Source organism: Capra hircus, chromosome 10, assembly GCF_001704415.2.
Source record: "Capra hircus breed San Clemente chromosome 10, ASM170441v1, whole genome shotgun sequence".
NCBI lineage: Eukaryota > Metazoa > Chordata > Mammalia > Artiodactyla > Bovidae > Capra > Capra hircus.
Genome location: NC_030817.1, coordinates 58,643,797 through 58,663,784, shown reverse-complemented (window position 1 = coordinate 58,663,784; position 19,988 = coordinate 58,643,797). Strand labels below are relative to the sequence as shown.

At 41.0% G+C, this 19,988-nt stretch overlaps 1 protein-coding gene across 5 annotated transcripts in view; it reads left to right on the top strand.

Annotated features, from left to right (window-relative positions):
• Window positions 1-19,988, top strand: part of FRMD6 (FERM domain containing 6) — a 264,333-nt gene that overhangs the window by 88,538 nt on the left and 155,807 nt on the right. For 3 of the 5 annotated variants that reach the window (XM_005685646.3, XM_018054346.1, XM_018054347.1), the window contains one exon: window positions 35-96. The exons of the other annotated variants lie outside the window; for them this stretch is intronic. The gene's annotated coding sequence lies outside the window, so the exon portion shown is untranslated. The remainder of the gene's footprint in view (window positions 1-34; window positions 97-19,988) is intronic. 5 annotated transcript variants of the gene reach the window in all.

Below are 19,988 nucleotides of genomic sequence, written 5' to 3'. Positions count from 1 at the left end.
CTCTCTTGATTGCCTCTTATCCTTCTCTCAACAGCCTTTCCATCCATTTCTTTTCTCATGAAGCTTCTTCTGGTTGGAAACATTAAATTTCATCAGGTAAGAAGTACTAAGTGTGAACCTGTAACATATTTCAAAAGAACTCAGGTTTAGGAAATCCAGTGATGGTGTCAGCCTTGGACAAATATCTAGAATGTAAACTGGGAAAGATCCACCAGGACCCCCAATCATTTTAGAGCAGTGGTTCTAAAGTGTGGTCTCTAGACCAACATTCAGCATCAGCAGCACCTGGGAAACTTGTTAGATGTGCAAACTCTCAGGCCCTTTCTTGTGCCTTTAACAAAACTGCGAGGTGATTCTGATGTACACGTGAGTTTGAGAACCACTGTCCAAGACAGGCTTCATGGACCAAAGGAACAGAAATCCTCTGGATTGATGGAATTTGATGGATTTGATATCTCTTCTTCCTTTCTTTCCTCCTTTGTCTTTTCTTCCTTCCTGCAGGTTTATCATTCCTCATTTAGCAACCAAAATTGGCTTCATAGAATCATATTTCATTACAAACACACTGTCTTTATGACAATGTAAATGCTATCTAACATGGGACTCCATCAAAACTAAGCATTCAGTAGACGTTATCAACTAATTAACTGATGTAAACCCTTGTTTAGCTTTGAGGAAAGCTTCTGTAAGTTACAGAAGGCACAGTTATAAACAGGTGCCTGTCTTCTAAGATGGTTGCCTTTAATACTCGGTATCCATGAGACATGCTGTCTATAAGGGAAGTTGTTATTTTTATGTGGGCTGAAAGCTTTGAATTGTTACCTCAAGAGTCATTTGCAAAGGATTGCGTTTTCAAAGGGAGCTCATGTTTTTTTGTATTTAAAATATGTTTGAGGTCTATACACTATCCATTATCTCCAATTCCAGTGGCCAGTCTAGATAGCTCTCCAGCAGCCATTTCGTGTCCAGCCTTACTATAATTTGATGTAACCCTGGGAATACTTGAGCCACCTGGTGGCTCAGATGGTAAAGCATCTGCTTATAATGCAGGTGACCTGGGTTCGATCCCTGGGTTGGGAAGATCCCCTGGAGAAGGAAATGGCAACCCACTCCAATATTCGTGCTTGGAGAATTCCATGGACACAGAAGCCTGGCAGGCTACAGTCCATGGGGTCACAAAGAGTCAGATATGACTGAGCCACTAGTTAGCATGTAACTGGCAATACTTATGAATTATCTGCTAAATCTAAAATGAACGTGCATGAGGATGCTGTCATTCTGAAATAACTGCTAAATGCTGCCCCCTATAATACCTTTGCTGGAGATACCCCTCATTTGCAAATATATATGTGATTTATTCTCTATGCCATGCATATTTCTTTAGCAAGTAGGCAGCAGAGGCTCTAAAACTCAGTTCCCTCATTTGTAAAGTGGAAATAATATAATCTACTTGTTAGTATTGTAAGAAATAATGGAGGTAATTCAGGAGCACTTAGCACAGTGCCTGACTCAATAAATATTTAGCCATGATTGAAGATCATTTTATTAACAGAATTATAGTTCAAGATTTTCATGCAAAAAAATGTCACTTTAGACTTCATCCTATTAAAAACAAGCACATCAGGGAGAGACAAAGTGTATCTCCCTTGCGTGATTCTACCACAAGTACATTGTATTTTCCATGCAGATTTGTTGTTGTTATTGTCAGCTCCTTGCTCTCTGCTCTTCTAGTCCCTTGGCCAGTGCTGGGATTCTAGCATGGCACCAGGTAGAATTAAGGACACGAGTTAAGTGTGGAAATCATCATTCACAGCCCACCTGTATGGCTAGGAGATCATGGAATAGTGCCTGATATTAGTTTTGCCCTTTGGAGCAGAATACAAAAGTTCATGTGCAGGCAGCAGAAGGTCAAAAGACCTAAAGAACACCCTGAAAGGTGATTTACCTCCCAGCCTCTATTCAACGTACAAAGCAAAGCATGTATCCAATTTTTAAGGATTTCTGGAGAAGAGAATTTCCCTAACCTTTCATTAAATGCTAATAGAAATAGATAAAAGTTATATATGATTATGAAATCTCATTATGAAATCTCATTTTGGCATAAGTTTAAATATTTCTTAGACTATAGGATATGCTAGCAAGATCCAGTTCATCTATGAGAAATAGATGGCTTTGGCAAGAGAAAGGATGCAGAGATAGGAGAGGAGATTCTTAGAAGAGAGGTTATGTAAAGCATTAAGCTTATATACATGTCCAATAAACAAGAGACTTCTGAGTTTGAATTAGTGACATGGAGAAATGAGAAACATCTGGAATCGGTACTTATTTTTCTGGTCAGAAGCATGGTTTTGAGGTCCTTTGTTGAACTGTTGACTTTGTAAAGACTTATTAAAAACAAATGCCTAAGGTGACTGAGAAGAGAATGTAGTTGAATTTGGAACACAAAGTCCTTAAAGGGAAGGCTTTCATTTTAAAGAGTTTTTACTTTCCATCAACTCAGCTTAATGCTGTCTCCTCAAAGGAGTCCTTTTTGTTCCATTTCAACACACACTTGAATAGTCAAAAGCTTACAGACCATTTTAATTTAATAGCAAACTTTTGAAGAGAGAAAGGGGACTCATTTTCTTCATATGCTTAAGTTATATGATTTGTCCTTAACCAATCCGCTCCCTTCCACACGCACACAAATAATTGTCTAAGGAAAAGGGGATCTACTAGATGCTAGCCCTTATTTTATTATAGGCACAGCTGGGATTTACAATTAAGGTTGTTTCCCTCTTTGGTTTCTGAAGATTAGTTCTGTGGACAGATTAGTTCTGAGCCTTCTAGCCAGGACAGACCAAGGAGCACAGCAATGGGTTATGGGTTAACCCCCCTGGGTTCCGAGTTGACATTCTCACGTACCCTTGCTGGGCCTGGAACTAGTCACTCGCTATAAGAAAAGCAGGTGTTCCAGGCCAATGAGGTGATCTTGTGTTGATATTTAGAGGGGGCCACCTCTAAGAATTATTTCCTGCTGATGCCCTGCCGTGCCTTTTATCACCCCTTCTGCCCGTATGAAGTGAGGGAGAGAGTGGGAGGAGGTAAGGTGAAAAGGGAAAGAGGAAATGTTTTGAGGTGACATAGATATTCCAGGAATACTCTCCTTCCTCATTGATTTGCTACTCTCCTCAAATACTTCACAAAAAAAGGAAATGTCGGAAGGAGCCAGATCTCAGCGAGGCCGTAGGATGGAATTGTACATTTGGCATCACAAACTGGGATAACCAAATTCTGGTGGTGTGCTAAATTCCCAGCATGCTGCTGCTGAGCAAACCTCGTGCTGGTCTTTGTATTCAAGTTACAGTAATAAAGACGGTCCCCATGTCTCCTGTTTTTTATACTCAAGTTATTAAATTCAGCAGTATGGAGCCCTTACTTTACAGGAGGCAAGGCGGAGGGCAGATGACCACTTACCAAGACCATCATTCTCATAAAAGAATCAAAGAATTGCCATATGTGGATCAGACCACAGGCCTGGCTGTTTCTCTAGCTAAGTAGCCTGATTCTAAAATGACTACGCAGGACAGTTGGTTGGGAGATGGGGAAGATAAGTTTGCTTTCTATGAGGCACTCCCAGAATCCCACAATACTTAGTTATTGTTAAATTCATATTCCCTTCAACTTATTTTTTTCTAATGGGAACATCTCTTGTTCCAATGGGTAGCAGAAGTACTACCCACCATGTGAACTCATGATTTTTTCTTTTATGCAAAAGCTACCTTTGACTAATCTTTGGGGAAGGTCCATGCTGTGTTCACCCTGCCCTGTTCTTTGTAATTTTGTAAACATCAATCTTCTATGCCTTCAACCTTCACTTTTCAGACTGAAAGGTGCAACAAGCTCTCCCTCACCACAGCAACTATGGAGTTCCCACTTCTGGACCTGCCCTGGAGTTTATTGCCCAAAGTATTCCAAGCATAGAACAGAGTATATGCAGAAGTAGAATATAAATATTCACAGAGCCTTTAAAAATACCCTAGAAAAAAAGCCTCCCTTTTTAGATCTATATGCATCTTGTATTACTAAAATAAAATGTAAACCTATTCTTTTCTGTAAGACCAATTTGGATTTTTTTCATCATGGTACAGTGCATATAAAAACAACTTCTTTATGCCTAGAGAAGTAATGCCCCATCAGTGACCCAAAATGGCTAACAGGAACAGGTTTACGAGTCCTACTTCATTGCTGAGAATTGTTTAAATTGTAATTTTAAGATGATTTATTATTTTAATTTTAAAATATGGCTTACATTTCAATTTTAGTGTCCAGAGACAGTCTAAAAATTCGGAGGAAAAGAATTAAAGCCAATATGTGATTCTCCCTTACCTAATGAGATAATTTTTTTAAAGACAGGCTGTGACTGTAAAGGTGGCTTTATCTGCACTCCTTGAGCATCAGGACTTTTTTGCATTACCTTGGTTGGGGTGGCTTTCACTTCCGCCACAGGTGCTCCCTAGCAGAGGGGAGTGGAATTTCGCTTCCCCTTCCGGGGCCTCCTGAGGTGAGGGCTGTAAGAACGTGTCCTCCGGGGACTTGCAGGGTACCTACCAAACTGTTCCCACGTTTACCAGATTTACAGAACTTAAAAGATTTTGCAGAACTTTAGGTCACAAAAATGTTTTCTTTGGGAAATGCTAAGGGATTTGCTTTCCTTCTTCAACACAATGGCAGGAATACAGAGTTTTCTCATGATTTTTTAATAGGATACAGCTGCCCAAACTGCAGTGCCTTCTGCTAGGACTCTGCCTCATATTTCATTTGCAGATGCCAAGAACGAACTAACTCTCCGTCTCTCTCTCCCTCTCTCTATCATACCCAGCGAAAGCTCAGGAACATGAATGTATCTTTGTGAACATGGACCTATCAGTGTGTATTCTCAGATGGAGCAAATGCCACTTTATTTCAGGCAGTTTGGTCTGGTCCGCCCCCACATTCTGTAAGAAAGTAGATGTCCACTGGAGACCTCTGTCAGCTCTGGGCAGCTGGCAGCAAGTGGGTGTAGTCAGGAGCCAGAGCGAGTCCAGCTTGAGCCCTGTGGTCAGCAGTGGGGAGAGAAGTAGCCCACAGACTGGAGACCAAGGGGAGTCAGAACGAGCCAAGGGTCCGAGCAAGCCTGGCACTCAAGACCCAGGAGAATGGTCCATGGGAAGAGTATCCAAGATGAGGGCCCGCAGAGTCTGCAGGAACTAGAGGGACAAAGCAGGAAGAAGCACAAAGCAAGCTTACACGCCAACACTGAAGAAGGCATTCTAATCATTTCCTGCTTCAGGATTTCTCCTCCTTCCCGTAGTGTGGACAGAAAACCCAGTATAGGTGAGCATGGGGTGCCAGGATGGGGTTCAGAGGCACAAGGCACCAGATGCGTCTCCTAGTGACATCGCAGAGAAGAGGTCTTTAAAATCACAACCAGAACATTAACATAGTTTGCCAAGGGAATTCATGTCAACTGAAAATTCCTCTGTCTTCTAGCCTCACACATGCCTATCTCATCTCTGTTTTTGATGTAGAAAGCGTTCAAAAATTTTTTGATCCTATAAAATTCAATATATGACCTCCTTCTGTGACAGAGGTTTTGTGGTCTCCATAAGAGTAAGCATCACCGAGAATGTCCTTCTAGCCCTGAACTCATGTCCTCCATCTTTTCTTTGACCTCAGCATGTTGTCCCTTGGCCTAGTCCTTGGGGTTTCCTCTTTCATCATGTGTAAAAACCTCCCTGTCTTCACAGTCCAGATCTGGGCACACTGTGGGCAGGAACCTCTCCAAAACAAATTAATTACTCTGACCTTCTTGTCTGGCATGTTGTGTAAATATTGTATGGAAAATAAGGCCTGGTCCTGATTTCATCTTTCATTGGCCATATGCATGAGGCAAGTCCCTCCTTTTCCTGAGCTTCTCCTGCCTACTCCTGTGAGCTGTTGTAAGAATCAAGCAAAATAATGAAAGGGGAAGGATTATAAAATGTAAAGCCCCTCAGAAGGCATTCTTAGAATAAAATATAGATACTTGGCTCATGTTGGGGTAGAGCTGAGCCTCCTGCAATCATTTTCTTGGCTGGTTTGTATAACCTTTGGTGAAATGATAATCATTGTCTCTAAGTGGCATAGGTTTCAGCACATCCTTTCTTTCTTCTGTGGCTTTCACAGGGCAGTCTCATCTGCTGTGAACTGATACTTCTATGAAGGGATGGGGTAGAAAGGCATGTAGTTTAAAAAAAAAAACTGAGGCCTCTGATTAAATGAGACACCTTAAGAGTAATTTTGGCTTCTGCAACCCAGAAAAGAATAACAGTGATTATTACAAAACCCAGAGTATAAACTGCCAATAGCCTAGCACTGTGGTTCTTATCATTTGAAATTTCCATTCATCCATGTTCTGTCTCTCATAGCCACCATCATCATGAACATCAAATTTAACTGAGGTCCTGTCAGTTTGATTACATTTTAACACACATTTTCACCCATCAAATATGTGCCAAGCCCTATGCTAAGTGTATAATGATGAGTAATTTACAGACTCTTCCTTGAGAAACTCACATACAGTTAAGCACATACATAAAAAATCAAGGTTTACTGTGATCTTTGCTATAGGGGAGATATATTCAAGTGCTATGGGAGTAGAGAAGAGAGAGCAACTCAACTAACTGTAAGGAAAGTTGCAGAGGAGTTAATGCACCATGGCGTCAAGGTTGCGTGGAAGTTGTCTGGAATGAGTACAGTGCAGTAGTTGAGTACAGGGGCTGTGGGGCCAGGCCAGCAGATTCAGATCCTGACTCTGCCACTTCCCAACTCTGTAACTTAGCTTAGGGACTTCTCTTTTGATGCCTCAGTTTCTTCACCTCTACAATAGGTATGATGCTAATAGAGCCTAAAAGAAGGGCTCTCATGGGCAGAAATGAGGTAAGGTATAGGGAGCACTCGGAGCAGATTCTGCCATATAGTTAATTACTCAATGAGTAATAGCCATTGTTATCGTTATTATTTGTTCTTCACTAAGTGAACAAGCAGGAAAGAGATTCCTGAAGCTCTTAGAGACTTAGTCTCTTAATTTATGAGATTTATAAGATCATTATTATCATTATTAATAACAGTGAACATTTATATGCCATGTCCTAGATAGTTTATACATGTAGCTTGACTTAATTGATATAATAAACGAGACTCGAAAACTTTATACTGAAATATCAATGACACCATAAAGAATATGAAGGAAATGAAAAATAGGTTCACAAAGGGTGGATGAAAGAGAATTATATAAGGAGGGATATTTACAATCCAACACGAGGGGGCAAAAGTCAAAGGGACTTTTGATTGATGGGCTTAAGCCAAATGAGATCCCTTGCATGATTTTGTGTTTATTTTCATTTTCATTGTGTAGTTTTTCTTGTTTCTTTCTATGTTCACTGCTTCTAAGCAGGGCGTATCCTTCATAGTCTGCTTCCCTTCTCACCTCTCATCTCATGCCCAGCCCTGAAAACATTTGTGTACTGAAGTTTGTGACATGCAGACGAGGATCTGGAACTTGAGTTTGGCAGTTGCTTACATTTGTTGAATAATGTTTTCATGCCAGGCTCTGTGCTAGGTGCTTATAGACATATGACCCACATAATATCCTAAATGAGTCCATGGGTGAGGAAACTGAGGGTAAGAGAGGTTAAGCCTTCAAAGAAGAACAGGACCAGAAGCATTGAAGCAGGAAAGTGCAGGACTTGTTCTGAGACTCGTTTGGCTGGAAAGGAGGATCCATGTAGGGGACTGGTATGAGTTTAGGCGGAAGCGATTGTCTAGGCTCAGGAATTTGAATGTGGCTACAGGAAGCTAATAAATGATAGGTTTCCTTTTCTTTACAGCTTTATGAAAACTCACCCACAGCAAATATATAGGCTGCCACATGGTTCACTCTGAAGTGAAAGGGATGCCAGGAAGGCCTGAAGATGGTCAGGTCTCTTTGGAAAATGTCCCATTACAGGCAGGGATAGTCCTTCACCTCTTAAAAAAACCTAAGGGAGGTGGGACCTTCCAATAAGTATTCTCAGTTGAGTTTTCTTCATATATTTATATCATTTTTTTAAATTGACCACCCAACTTCCTTCCCTGGATTCCAGTCCTTGACCTCTGATGCTTAAGCTTTGTGCTGCCGAGTGCCCTCAAAATCAAGAACACATAACCTTTGATTCTAAGAAAATCTTCATGATGTTGTTCCAAATTACCTTTCCTCTCTCATCCCTCTTCACTCCCATGTTGTACCCCAACCACACTGATCCTACTGCACCAAATTTTCTGCAAAAAAAAAATCTTTATCAGACCACATACTATGCCCTAACCTCCATAATGCTTTACAGTACTTCTAGGGTATGATTTCTCACTGGGAATATGGTTTTTGTCTACATTAGACCATACGCTCTCTTACGGTAGGGACCCTGTTCTCTCCTGATTCCTGCCTCTAACAAACACATGTAAGCACACAGTCAATGCTCAACAACAGTTTGTCGATGAATGAGTAAATGAGACAATGTGTTCTAATCCCCTCGTCCTTATTCATTGTTGGACCCTGGTCTTCAACCTGCTAGGGAGCTTCCCTCTCTGATTGTCTACCTGTCCCTAGACCCCCACCACCAACTTGGTCATGAATTTCCATGTCACTCTCCGTATTTATGTATTCCCCACCCCATTTACAATCTGGCACATGTCCAGACTCACTACCACCAAGAACAACAAGGAAACTTGTCTTCTGTCTCCTTTCTAGTGGTCATCCTTTGCCAAAACTCATTGTTACCCGTCAGAGTTCTGTTACCCACATACAGGTCCGAGGCCTCCCAGTTCTCATTTCCCTCTGTTTTTTGTTTTTTTTTTTTCATTTCCCTCTTAAATCCGACAATTATGTTTCCATGGAATTGACTGGAAAAAGAGACAGGGAAAGGAACCCTAACAGCATCTTGATGTTATATGTAGTTGTTGGCAGTTCCTGGAATAGAGGGGATAGGTGTGTGTGCTTAAAGTATGTGTATGTTTGTGATATAGCTACCCACAGCTGGGAATGGTCTGGTTAAGTCTCAAGGAATGAATAGCCTGGATATATCTGCCTGCCCATTGGAAAGGGACAGGCCCTAGATGGGCAGTCCTGGCTGTAGGGGCTCAGGAATTCTACCCAGCAGACCAAACCTGATGGTCTAGTACTAGCAATAATAATTTTAGCAGCCTAATTGCCTTTGCCTCTGTGTACTCCCTCTGTTCCAATCACTGTGCTAAGTTCTTCACAGAGATTAGTTCAATTATTTCTCACATTATTCCAATAAAGTGGAAGTGCTTATTACTCCTGTTTTATAGGTAAAGAAACTGAGGCATAGAGAAGTTAAGTAGCCTCCCCAGGATCACACAGCAAGTGATAGAGCCAGGATTTGAACCCAAACATTCCAACATCAGAACTCCACACAGTATGAAACAGTTCAAAGCAGATGCCCATGATCACTGAGAGTTACAGTGTGTGGAAGCAAAGTATGCATGCACACAAGTGCAATTTGTTTTTACAATAAAACTCTCACAGCTGAAGAAGATGGAAAGCTCATTAGATCTTAAAGAATATGTAATGAGTAGAGAAAAAATAGTTAAAAGTACCTCACAAAAAGCTGTACTTCTCAGCATGTTTATAAATTTGTAAATGTATTCCATTATGCATATAGGGAAAACCATGGAGCTCAGGGCTGCCACAGTTGTCCTGCATGTGGGCATCCCCTGGAATTGTGCAATGCACAGACTACTCATCCTTACATGGTGGGCCCCCAAAGCAGGCTTCTTTATGCCTGTAAATTAATACAGGGGCCAAATGGAAGCCTATTGTGAGGCTTGAGTTAGTGTGGCCTTAAAAAACAAAGTAAAAGAAAGTGTTGAAATGATAAACTGACTGTCACAGGGCCATGGAAAGCAGACATCTATCCCAATGTGGCTGCAGGCTCTCTGACACCACACTTTCCCGTTCAGCCACTATACCAATGTTCCAGTGTCCCTTAACCTGCCACTGTGCTCCACACACGCCCTCCCGTACTACCCAGACTGTAAAAATGATTGTCCTTCCTCCTCACCCTCTCTCCCATCTTTACCCACTACCTCCTTTTTGAAGACCCAGACATGCATCCATCCATCATGCCTGCATTCATTCAGCCAACATTTTTGGAGCACCTACCATACCCTGGGTCCTGAAGTAGAGGCAGAGTAACACAGATGGGGAAGGCATCCTCACCATCAAACTGCACACAGTTTAGAACAGGAGTTAAACAAATAAAGAAAATTCTCTCCAGGAAGTTTTATAACCATCTCTTTATTCCCCAGCTAGAGGAATTCTCATGTTTTGGAAGCATTTACAGTGCATATCCTTATAGATTAAGCAACAATTTGAAACACTTAAAGCAGAAAAATACATTGCAGAGAAACAGAGAAAATATTGTGAAAGCTGTAAGTCAGTAAGTTTATGTGTCTGTATCTCTTCTGGGTTCATTTTGTGAGGAGGCAATGAAATGCTAAGTTAAAGCTCAAATGATCTTCTCCCGATACTTGCCAAATTCTTGATATCACATGCTACTGTTTCCAGGATTCAAGGAGTCAGCTGAGCAAAAGTAACTGATACCTCCTCCTACCCTGGGAATGATTTCTATTTTTTCATTAAATGTGTGAGACTTGAACCAGACAGCTATACATAGTGCGAAAATAATTTCATCCCCAAAGACATAAAGTAACAAATTACCTACTGGAACAACCGCAGGTGAAAGACGTTAAAAAAAATTATTTGTTATGAATATAAAATCCCAGCTGGCCATGCATGTTCCACTGAGACTTGAAGCTTTATCTTAGTAGACTATAGTAAGCTCCTTTAGAGCAGAAGCTATGTCTTATTTATTTGTCTAGCCCAGGCATTCAGCTCAGGGCTCAGTAAGTATTTGTGAATATTTTATACTACTGATAAAAGCAGAAGTCTGTGTCATTCTCTGATGCCTTGTCAGACTCCCTAATATTCTGGAGAGAGTGGCATTAGAGTTTTTCTGTTTGGGCTTTTTGGGGGGGCATTGATGAGCATAAGGGGGATTGTTTTGCTTTATTTTAATTGAAATATAGTTGATTTACAATGTGTTAGTTTCAGATGTGCATCCAAATGAGTCCATCACACACACATATATGCACATATATATACATGTATAGTCTTTTTCATATTCTTTTACATTATAGATTATTACAAGATAGTGAATAAATTGGATTGGTCAAAAAGTTCATTTGAGTTTTTTGTGAAATATCATGGAAAAACCTGAATGAATCTTTTGGCCAACCCAATAGTTCCCTGTGCTGTATAGTTGGACCTTGTTTATCTTATATATGCAACAGTGTGTATCTGTTAATCCCAAACTCCTAATTTATCCCTCTCCTACTGTTTTCCCCTTCGATAACTGTAGGTTTGTTTACTTAGTGTCTGTGAGTCTATTTCTGTTTTGTAATTAAGTTCATTTGTATCATATTTTTAGATTCCACATGTAAGTGATGTCATATGATATTTGTATTTTCTCTGTCTGACCTCACTTAGGATGATAATCTCTAGATCCATCTTCATTCTTTTTATAAGTGAGTAGTTCTCCATCGTATATATGTATACTACATCTTCTTTATTCATTCATCTGTCAATGTTTTCTTTTTGAGATATGTCATAATCCAGTAGAGGCTGGGATGAAATCAGTGACCTTGTCTTTCAAGATAGCTTAGATAGTGACCACTGATTATTCCATTGATGAGTAGGGCTATTAAATGATCTTATCTGCCCTGTGATCAGCACTCAAGAAAATAATTGTATCTCAGACTTTAGTACACATATTGTTGTTCAGTCACTAAGTCATGTCCAGTTCTTTGCAACCCTGTGGACTGCAGCGTGCCAGGCTTCCCTGTCCTTCACTGTCTCCGGGGGTTTGCTCAAACTCATGTCAAGTGTGTTGATGATGCCATCCAACCATCTCATCCTCTCTTGCCTTATTACCTTAAAGTTTTGCTGCATTTTCAACTCAGGAATTGCAACCAACCCCTTCTATGACTCTAGACTTCACATCTCTTCTAAAGGCTGTGCAAAAGCTATGAGCCTTCTTCTACCCCATGCTATCCCAGCAGTATGCCCTGGCCTAGATTCCCCAGGAAATCCATGTGCAAACAGGAAGTGGCTTAAGAAGCCATGCTTGGTCTGAAAAACACAATATATATGTCATCTCACCTTCAACAGAATGTAATATTTAATGTCACAACCCTCTTCCTGTCCAGCTTGGCACTGGCATTTTATTTGGAACGGTGGTGAGAAATGTAACAAAACCATGTGAACTTTTCCTTCCAGAGCACTTCTTAAGGGAACTTGGTTGCTTTACAAGAAATTCATATTGCATAATATTTGTGAAATGTCCCTTCTGTCCACTAATAAGATTCAGGGCAAAATAAACACATTTCATCTTGACCATATTTAGAACCCACAATAAAAAGGAGTAAAAAGATAAGTTGATGAAATTTTATCTTCATATTCCAACATATTATTCACTTTCACTTTTTTACTGTAATAACATGGGTTTCCCAGGTGGTTCAGTGATAAAGAATCCACGGGCCAATGCAGGAGACGCCTTTTTGATCCCTATGTCAGGAAGATCTCCTGGAGAAGGAAATGGCAACCTGCTCCAGTATTCTTACCTGGAGAATCCCATGGACAGATAAGCCAGGCAGACTGCAGTCCATGGGGTCACAGTTGGACATGACTTAGTGACTAAACCACCAACTTCTTAACATAATGGCACTTATATACATTTCCAGAGGATTTTCATTTTATTAAGTATTGAATTACACACTGCCAGTAAATCTATTAGAAATTCTCATTCCCAACTCTTACGATTTGGCTATAAAGATTCAAAAAGAAACCAAGACATTATGGAGAAACCAGTGGCTACAGCTGCAGGATCTTAACATTTGTTTATGTCGTAAACTTCTTCTGAGAAACCAAAATGGTTTAAAATTGTGGCATATCATGCTGGTCCTTGATGACTGCCTTCAGGTGTGTGTTTGGAAAAGCAGCTGTGGTGGCCGTGCTCTGAGTTCCCTTCTCCAACTCACCCCAGCAACACATCCTCTGAACTCTACCCTGTTATCTACCAGGGCAGCTGGGGGATGCTGCACCAGCTCCCTGCCAATGCCCTTCTAAAAGCACAGTGACAAAGGGGCCTTATTGATCTGAAACAAATTTTTCAATTTTAAAATTAGGCAAGTGATGGTAAAATAGAAGTATTTATTTTTTAAAAAAGAAATATGTGTTAAAGATGTATGCCAGATACTCGAGTTGTAGTTTTTTAGTTCCTGCTTACACCGTATTGTTTTCCTATTTTTTGATCCATCATAAGGATTAAATATGATTTTCAGAGAGTCATGGTTAGATGCCTCCTACAAGCCAACTCTTCCTAAAAGTAAAGAATACTCATAAATATAGAACTGATATTGGATTGATTTTTGTTCTCTTTTCGTTTTTCTTGATCCTGCAGTGCTGGTGTTGGAGAAGGCAATGGCAACCCACTCCAGTGTTCTTGCCTTGAGAATCCCAGGGTCAGCGGAGCCTGGTGGGCTGCCATCTATGGGGTGGCACAGAGTTGGACACGACTGAAGCAAGTTAGCAGCAGCAGCAGCAGTAGGCTCCTCTGCCTATGGGATTTCCCAGGCAAGAATACTGGAGTTGGTTGCCATTTCCTTCTCCAAGAGATCTTTCTGACCCAGGAATGGAACCCAAGTCTCCGGCATTGCAGGCGGATTCTTTATGTCTTCCTGCAAAACCAGTTACAGTAAGACAGAAACAAAGCAAACTGGCATATGGTACATGAAAGAGATCATGTGTATTGCGGCTCATTCTTGCAGAATTATATAAAACTGATCTTTATGCCTGCTTCTCCCTCCTATTAAGTATGGATAGTAACTCATTCATTTTTTTCACTTATTTACTTAATTCATACCTTCATTCAAAGTACTAACTAGGAATCAGTTGTTTGCTAGAACATGAAAAAAAAAATAGAAAAGAGTGACAGTCCTTGCTATTTCTTTGGGGAGACAATATCTACATTCATGAAACAATTTAAGATTTATTTAAAATATGTAAAATTTAATTGTAAAAATAATAATAGATGACACTTATATAGTGTTTACTGTGTGCCTGAAACCCTTTGGGTTTTATAGATATTAATCTTCCCAACAACCTTGCCAAGTAGCTTCTGTTGTGATTTCATTTTACATGAGTTGAAACTGAGGCCTAGAGAAGTTAACTAACTAGCAGTTAGTAACAGAGTGAGGATTTGAATCCACAGTTCAATCTGGTTCCAGAGTTCAGGCTCTTTGGCCACTGCTTACCATGCATATTTTTGTCTTTGAATTAGGAACAACAATCATTTTTGAAACACTTTCCTGAATCATCGACAGAGAGGCATTGATTATATTTCAAAATTAAGCCTAAAGGATGTATCAATAAATGTGTTACTCATAAATGTTTACCTTTTAAGCTTCCAGATCAGACTGTTTTCTGATTTGATTGTGATTAACATTTGTGGGGAAAACGATAAAATACAAAATACTCAGGATCTATATAAAATTTATACAAATCAAGTCATTGCAGTTTTACTTATTTCCTTTTGCCTCTGTTCTTATAGTTCACGACTGTAAAAGCATAAGTCATATTTTTATTTAGGGAGAACCATGCTCATACATTTTATGTAGAATGAAACTGTTGCAGCCTGAGGTCACTCTGGGAAGCCAAGAGCAGAAGACATGAGCAGAACCTCAGTGATGGTCTAAGGTTCAGGCTATGAGGAAGTGGTATCGGAATTTTTAGAAAGCAAGAATAGCAGGAAGAAAAGCCAGGATTTGGAAATGAATATAGATATCATGATAGGAGGAATGACTGTCTTACGCAATAGTGTGAGAAAACTTTTATAAGCGGCCTTGAGCACCAGGCTGAAAAGTTCAAACAAAACCCCACAGACAAGTATAAAAGCAAAGAATTGACTCATTCATGCATTCATATAATTACAGCACTGGAAGGGACCTTGGATAGCATCCATTCCAACTCCTCCTTTTACGATCATAGAGTCTAAAGACCCAGAGGCCACTTCCAGTGTCGCTTACCGAGCAGCAGAACTAGAACAGTGCGCAGCTGTCCTGATGCCTCATTTAAGGTCATTTCCAATGGCCACTCTGGGAAGCTCACCTGGAAGAGGCATTTGGTTCAACTCAAGGGAGAAAAAGAGGCCGGGAGACCCATGAGGCATTATTGCAAAATTCAGGTAAAACACAAGAGGCTTAGTGGAGATGGTAAACTTCTTGAGAAAGAATTGAGGGAATTTGATTGAGTAACATTAATAAAGAGATGGAAAGCACCAAGGTGCCTCCACATTGGCATAGCTTTGGCAGAAATGGGGAATTTGGACAGAGATGTCTCTTGGGCATGGAGGTCATCAGTTCAGATTTAGTGCCCGTGAGAAAGAAGTGACATACAACACCCAGTTCATGTGGGACCTTCTGTAACATGATGCTCAGATTCCAGGGCCCTCTGCAGTTTCTCCATTAAGCACTTACCACCATCATTAGCATGTGAGCAAGTCCTTGCCGAGACTGTGAGATGACACTGAACTCCGTTTTGCTTTGATAACCATTGTCTGCCCTACCCTAGGTATTGGTGGTGGTTTCTTCTAATGCCAGCCTCCTGTGTGTTCACCTCCCCCAGAGGCTGAACAGCAGAGTGGCAAAGCGGGTCAGCTCTGAAGGCAAATGGACTGAGATTGCACCCTGCCCTACAACTCTTCCTTGTGTGATTTGAGCAAACTTCTTAACTTCTTGGTAACTCCCTCTCCTCATCCCTAAAATGTCACTGTGATCGGTACTTACCTTCTAGCACTGTATTAAATGAAGTAATGCGTGTAAAGCAGAGCAAACACTCAATAAACAGCAGCTCTGGCTGTGGCAATTCCATGATTCCTCTCTGCTTTGTTACAGTTCTGGAGGGTTTTTGTTTTTTTTTTTTCTTTACAACAGCCTGGAGTGCTAGAACATTTCCTTCCTATCAGGTACCCATTCCCTGCAGCTGCTGTTGTAAACCTTAGCATGTTCCATTCACTGCAGGAGTCCCCCTCTGCTTCTGCAGCAAAGGTCACCCTGGATCCTTAGGACATCTGAGTTCCCCACCCAGTGAACCACCTTTCCCCTTCACAAATAGGCAACTCAGGTTTGTTCTGGGAAGGGGAATGACCCTTTCTCCATAGTCATGCAATCTCACAATATAAAATTGTGATTAGGCCACCCAGCTTTCACCAAAGGGCTCTCATATTTGGCAGATCACCCTATGTTGGAGTTCATCTAGCTAAAGGTTCAAAAGTAAATTCTTTGCCTCTGAAGCAGGACTGAAAAGGAATTGAAAGCAGAGAGGCCCCTAACTGAGATTCAAATCCAGGCTTCACACTTACTAGTTATGTGACTTTGGATCATGTAGTACGTCTGAGTCTTGGTTTCCTCACTTGTGAAAATAGGAATATTAATACTGATTTTCCTGTGGTAAGGATGTGAACATGTAGTACCTGACACATAGTAAATGTTCAACAAACTCTGACTCTTGCTATTCTTCTTTTTCTTATTATCATCATCATTACTGCCATGATTCCATCATCCCCCAGTTATGAGTATACCCAATATTTGAAAATGGAAACATCTTTCAGCAAAGTGAGATCTTGTTTTTGGCTTTAATAACTCAGCGAACTTGTGGCGGGTGATGACAGGCAACATCCAACATCAGAAGCCATCAGAGTAGAGTGGCAGCCAAACCGTAATCTCATCATTTTGATTTCATCTTCAGTGTTGGCTCCTTAAGCTAGAGGCGCCAGTGCCGGGACCAAGAATTTCAGGCTTCTTTGTAAGGCCAGAGAATTTTAATGCCATGGGGTGCTGAGCTAAAGCACAAAGAGGAGTTTAAGAAGACTAACAACTACTCTAAGGTCTCAAGTCAATATGGTGATACTACTGCCTGCTTCATTTTTCTATAGTCTTTATAAAGATATCACAGATCACACAGTAGTTTCAGGCCTTTTTAAGAGCTCCTTGAGGTGCATAAACAAGCTAGAGAGGATTTATAGCTTTTTGGTTTCATCTGCCATTGAATTTTAGAAGTAGAGTGAGGTGACCTCTCTAGACAAACACATGAGGTGGCAGTGACACCCCTAAATCCCTAACTGGCCTGTGCAAGTGACACCTTTCCCAGTGTATGAAGATAACCAGTCTGAACTGCAGTAGCCTTCTCATTGCTCCTCTGTACAGTCAACAGAAAAAAGCTAGGCTTAGGTTTGCAGCAGAATGGCAATTAACTCCCCTGGTCCCCACTAGTCAAGGGTTGTTTGGGTTAGAATTCTAGCAGACTATTCTTCATGCAGAGCATCTTTCTTCTTTATTATGTTCTCTGGCATTTTTACCATCTGTATTACTCTGTTCTCATCTAATTTGATCTTAGACATTTTAAAAGATGAAATTATATTAGACCCTCACAAAACTAAGCACTGGGCAAAGTTTAAAATAAAGATGGTCTACAGGTTTCTACTCAGTTATGTAACAAAAAATATAAATTATAAATACAGTGGGCAGAAAAGCTGCCCTCTGATGAAATATTTTCTGGATTCTATGAGAATAGAACCCAGACAAGTATTCTAGTTCTACTCTCTTTGAGTCAAATTTCAATTGAGAGCCTCAGACCTTCTAAAGCTACTGTTGCCCCAGTGCGCCCCTATCCCCCCCACCCCAACCCTGATCTGTCAATCTGTGCCTGTCGCAATTCTCACTTGTTTGGGCTCTGACTAAGCTAAGCTGTAAGGAACTAAATGGAAGGGTATAAAGAAATTCACAGGCTCTACTGAAATGCTACAGAACGAGACTCAGAATCCAGATAAGGAACAAAGGGAGCACACAGCCCAGCTCTCCCATCACGTAAGCAGCTTGACTCTACCACTGCCACCACTAGGGACTACACGCCGTGGCTGGCACCACTACCATTGATCAGAAGGAGCCCCAAGCTTTCTCTGTGCACCACTCCAGTATCAAAGCCCCCCCGTGGGGGACACCCAATTGGCCTCCTACCAGACACACAGTAGTGATGTCCTCAAACACAGAAAAGAGATTCAGAGGACGGGCAGCCAAAAACACATTGTTCCCTTTCTCTTCTGTCTTCCTCTACCTGCTCCCATTCTACCTTAAATTTAGTACAAAGCTTCTTTTCTTTTTCATAAAATCTTTTTTTTTTTTAATCCTTATTTTTCCTGTTTCACAGATAGGAAACACAAGCATCTTAATTCGGACTTCCATAAACTGGGTGGCTTAAACAGGAAGCATTTATTTCTCACAATTTTGGAGGCTGGAACGTGTAGGATCAAGGTGCCAGAAGATTTGCTGTCTAGTGAGGACACTTTCTGGTTTATAGATGCCCACCTTCTTGCTGTATCCTCACAAGGCGGAGAGAGCTCTGGTTCCTTCATCTTCTTATAACGGCACTGATTCCAAGGGGCTCCACCCTCATGACCTCATCTAAACTTAAACACCTCCCGAAGGATCTACCCCCAAATAGCATCACATTGGGGATTAGTGCTTCATATATGGTTTTTGGTTTGGTTGTTTTGGATTTTAGGAGAACATAAACATTCAGTTCATAGTACTAAGCCCCAAAGAGGTTAAGTGACTGTAGAAGTTCATGAAAAGTGAAAGTGAAAGTCATTCAGTTGAGTCTGACTCTTTGTAACCCCCCATGGACTGTAGCCTGCCAGGCTCCTCTGTCCATGGAATTCTCCAGGCAAGAATACTGGAGTGGGTAGCTGTTCCTTTCTCCAGGGGATATTCCCAACCCAGGGATCAAACCAAGGTCTCCTGCATTGCAGATGGATTCTTTACCATCTGAGCCACAAGGAAAGCCCAAAAGTACTGGAGTGGCTAGCTTAGCCCTTCTCCAGGGGATCTTCCTGACCCAAGAATCAAACTGGGATCTCCTGCATTGCACATGGATTCTTCACCAGCTGAGCTGTCAGGGACAGACAGTACCTATCACTTCTAGACTGTTGCTACATGTATGAACTTTAAAACACTACTTTGCTTTGTCTTTTATTGTTGCTTTAAAAAAGATATTCTGTTTTTGTTTTGCCAGTGGAACCTTTGAAAATTTTTCTAGTGAAATTTATGAGACATCTCAATTTCTTAGGTAAACAAAAGCAGAGCTGCTTGGGTTGAAGAGTAAAAGAGCACAGAAGACAATCTGCTCAGAACCCAGATAGGGGACACAGGAAGCTCACAACCTAACTGGCACATCACATAAGCAGCTTGGCTCTGTCACTACCATCACTAGGGACTACACACCACGGCTGGTACCACTGCCACTGATCAGAAGGGGCCCAAAACTTTCCAGGCTTCTCTGTGTCATTCACTCCAACATTAAAGCCCCCAGTGGGGACAATCCTTATTTCAAACACGCAAAGCACATAGAGGTATGAAAACTGCTCTTGTTTCACTCAGTAAGAGAGGTCGGCCATCCCTAGTCCATTTCCTGTCACTGCCCCTCCAGCCCTGGACTCAGGGACAGGAAATAGCTCTGAGTTTAAATAGAGAAGTAACTGTTCATACCCAAATTTGTCCATGGCTGTGGTCCAGCATTTCTCAAAACATGTTCCATAGAATGCTTGTTCATCAGGATATTAATAAAAAATAACTGAGAAGAATAAAAAATGTTTCATTGGATCTCTCATCTTGGCCAAGTTTATGAAAAACAATAGTTTTGTAAAAATTAAAAAATTGCTTACCCGTAAGGAAGGACTCTCAGTGTTGTGACACCCCAAATAAGAGGTATAGTGTCTGGAATTTTCCAAATATTTGATCAGAAACCTACTGCATTTCTT